Raw genomic sequence first — 4,573 nt, 5'->3', positions numbered from 1 at the left:
TAACTTATTTAATAATTATTAATTATACAATTTAATATTTATTAATTATAATATAAATAATAAATATTAAATAAAATAAATTTGGATCGAACTGTTTTCTTTTTTTTTTTCTAACATTGCCGAATAACTAGCTAACTAACACTTTAGATTAATGGTTGTACAACAACCAAGAACATATTTAATTTTGATTATATTTTTTATAAATTTAGTTTAATTTCATGCATAGATAATATAATATAATATAGCTTTATACAGATATTCAATCATCTATTATTATATTATAAAAATAACTAATTTTTAAATTTATTATCTAAAAATATTATTTAAACAGAAAAATATAAAAGAATAAATACATTATTGATTTATTAAGTTGTTTAATGCTACAACTTAGTTTGATGCATTTGCTAGCTAGGTGTTGGGTTGATGAGTCAAATTTCACATACAATGCTATTAACACCATGAATATTCGTGTGCCTTATTGGATGAACTAAAACACTTAAAGTATTACCTTTTTCTTAGTGAGTCTCCACATATATACACTACTTTTGAAATGCGGAATATATTTGTCAACTAAAAAGCATTTTCAGCTTTAACCTTTCAACTTTGTGAAAGCTAATAAATTTGTTCATTATTTATTTTAATATATGAGAGGAGTTTGTAGAAACCAAACAACATATGCTTCCTTGTTTTTGGTCCAAAGCGACGCTCAAGTTGAACCCTTTGATTTGATCAGGAGAGAAAACTCAAATGACCAAAATAAATAAAACTAGAAAAAGGAGAAATGAATAAATAAAAGAGAAAATATATAAGAAGCGAAAAAACTAACTTGAGTTGGTCGAGTGGTTAACTCACTCGTCTACTTAAGCAAGTATCAGAAGTTCGAATTTTGTGTTATATATGCAGTAATTCATTATTAGTCCTTAAATGAAATTCCAATTTATGACGAATTAGCCATTAACCTATCAGGTTAAAAGATACAATGAAAAAAAATATATAAAAAAAATAATATCAAATAACTCATCATAAATAAATTTTTTTTTTTCAAAAAGGAGTCGGGATGAAGGATAAATGAGTAATGATATATTTATTTTCAAAATTAATATTTAAATATTTAAAATTTTTTAAAATATTTAAAATTATTATAAAAAATAAGTTAATAAAAAATTAGATTCCAAATAAAAAATATCATAAAATTGATCTTTAAATAATGGAGACAACATATTTTTAGTAGACCCCACATTCTTATAGTAGAGGGTCATTGATTTATTCGATTGTTTATACTTTATATATAACATAACCTTCTTTTTTTTTCAATAGAGTTACTAGGCATATAAACTCGTGAATATCAACAGAGAGAAAAATATTTCTGTTTGGTATAGAACAAATTATATTTATATATTATATAATCTATATTTTGGGCTTTCACATAGGTCCATACAATTGTTTGTCCTTACAGGCCCAACAAAGTTTTAGGACATAATAAATGGGCCCAAATTAACGTAAAGCTTCCATTAAGGGGTACCAACTAATGGATAAGGATGAAACTATTTACAAGCTATGAAGTTCTCCCAAAAAAAAAAACAGATGAAGAAGAAAACACTATGAAGTTCAATATCTTTGAAGTCCCTGAAGCGCAAGTCCACAAATAAACTAACCGTATTTAAAAAAAATTAAAAGAAAAATAAAAAACTCTTGTTGGGGAAAAAAAAAGAAAAGAAAAAAGAGAAAGGAAGCTAGCTAGTCATCAAAATAATCTTTTTTTGACTAATTTGCAATACTTTTCTTTGAAAAAGTTGAAAATTCAAGCTGTACTCGATGAGAAATAAGAAGACTAGTTTTTGTTTTCTTTTTCTTTTTTTTTATTAGGTGTTATAGAACAGCTGTTTCTTAGATACTAAGGATAAGGATTAAGTTTGAGACAGAAGGAGTTGTTAACTAACAGTGTTATGAATGGAAAAAGCAAAGTTGAATATTTCTTGAGTCTTGATCACTTGATGATGTTACTTGTTACTACTTATTTGTCCTGAAAATGTGTGGATACATATAAACGGAAACAATAAAAAGTTATATTTATTCTTTGCCAATCTTATTCTCATAATGGATATTTTATTTTATTTGTGATGTTTTCATATATAAGAAAAAAACATGATGGCTGTTCTTGTTCTACTATTGAGACTTCTTTGTAGAGCTCGTTCTTTTTTAAGTTTGATTTTTTGTTTGGATGAGTTATACATCGGTCATTAGAGAGTAAACAATGTGGCTAAAAAATTGACGAAGCAAATTTTAAATCCATCTAAATTAATAATTTTTTTTGTATAAAAAATTATTATACTATTTTATTATAAAAAATAATTAAAATATTTATTTTTTATAAAAAGAATATATTATTTTATACCGATTCAAAATTTAGTTTATCGATTTTTTTGTCAAATTAATTTATTTGATCTAATTTTGACATAAATAACACGATTTAATCAGTTATATGTATTGAATTTTAATTATTAGCAAATATTTTTAAAAAAGACATTTTAAACGTTTTTATCTAAATGACTCGATCTCATAAAAGATATTTTAGTGCTTAAATTAATCTTTAAAATATTTTTTTAATGAAATAGCTGAAATTAAGAACTTGCCTCTTTTTCTTATTCAATTAATTAGCTGCGTTTACAAGAGAAAAAAATTATGCTCATTTATCCATTTTAATCATGTTTATGAGAGTAAATTCTTGTAATCGTTATTTATATTTGTGACTGATTTGTTTTGAAACTCGAATCATCGTCCATTACGATCGAGTTATAACGAAGGAATCAAAGCTAAGTCTATATCTACATACTCAAATAGATAATATTTTATATATAATGAATTCTCAAATCCAATCCATCCTCATATTTATCACATATTTTATAGCATGACTGTTTGGAGTAGTAAAAAAGTAGATCGAAATTTAATTTGTCATCATTTTATACATCGAATCATGGTTTAAGAAAAAACTCATTTTCCACCCTAAGTGCGTAACTAATCGTACCTAAAACTAAAATAGCTTTTGTTTTCTTTTTATTTTATTTTCACACTTAGCTACTTCAATTTAATGAACATTAGTGGATATCTTATAATTGAAATGGAAAATTAAAGAAGCTAAGCTAGCTACTACTAGCTATGAGTCTAGGATTATTAGCTAGCTAGATTGTCATTAATTGTAAGCAACCAATTGCTAATCCCACAAAGAAAGCAAATTAATCTTATCATATAAGTAGAGTGATTAACTCAAATATCCGTTTAAATAAATATCAATTTTTTAAATTTAAACTTTATGTATGTATATAATAATTTATTAATTAGCGCCAGACACTTAAATAAATTTTAGATTGCGGCAAAACAAATAAATTAATTAATCTTAAAAAATGAAAGATGATTGGTTATTCTAACAAAGTACAGTTTGAAAAGGATATATAGTAAAGAACAGAAATTAAAATTTACTACTTAGTCAAAATCAAAACCGGCATATTTGGTTTATGAAAACAATGTAAGGAGGGCATAGTGCATGCACTATCACATGGCGTCTTGTTCAGTTATGAAAAGGACTCAGCCACAATCATTTAATCCTTTTTTAATTTCAAGTCTTTGTCCACCAAAGTCCTTTTCTATGCAAAGAAAAGGGGGAAAAGAAAACAAAGAAACAAATTTTGATTGAAGAATGATAGCTCCATATACAATTTTCAAGTATGGAAGTGCATTAGTCCACAATTATATTATTATTGCTTCCTATTGCTAAAGTGATGACATGGTACTCCTCTATACCTCACTTTTATTATGACCTACTCACGTTCACAAACTACATTCTTATATATATATATATATATATTTTTATATTATTATTACAAGAGCTTACTTTTAATGCATAGTAATCCGACCGTTATATATTCAATCTTATAACTCGGCATTATGACAAATAAATCGGTTCTCTACGACTATAATTCGACGACATGTATTATGATCGGACTCAACGGACTGTATTTTAGAATAAAAACGTCCGATCATGCACTAAACTCTAATAACTACTCTTCAATGCAGATGACCAAGAGCAGCATAACCGACCTATCCTATTCCATTTATAAAGATACAATATCTCATTCTTAGAGGGATACATTGAATTCTCAATACTAACTTAAGTTTCGGAGTGTCTTTGTAGGTATACTCCTCCCTTTTTTCTTTTTCATACTCTGCACGATTGGACATCTCCTTAGACAGAAAATTCAAACTGTGTCAAAGCTCATAAATCGGCATCAAAGATAACAACTCGACGTCGATTCTCCGCAGCCGAGCTCCCCTCTAGGTATTCATACAGGAACACATAGTATAACAAATTTTATTTTATGTTATCATTTGGTTAGATATTATTCAAATTATCATGAAATTTTAACTGTTTATTTTAAAATAGTTTTAAGATATTATCAATTAGGTAAAGTCATAAATAAATGATTGTATATCTAATTTTCTCTTTCACATATTTTTTTTTTTTTTGTTGAGTTTGAAGTATAAAATTTGTAAAAATATTTTGTTCTCTTAAAAATAT

The sequence above is a fragment of the Arachis duranensis genome, chromosome 5 (genome assembly GCF_000817695.3).
Source record: "Arachis duranensis cultivar V14167 chromosome 5, aradu.V14167.gnm2.J7QH, whole genome shotgun sequence".
In the NCBI taxonomy this organism is placed as follows: Eukaryota; Viridiplantae; Streptophyta; class Magnoliopsida; order Fabales; family Fabaceae; genus Arachis; species Arachis duranensis.
The sequence above is the reverse complement of the archived record's forward strand: the minus strand, read 5'-3'. Positions refer to the sequence as shown.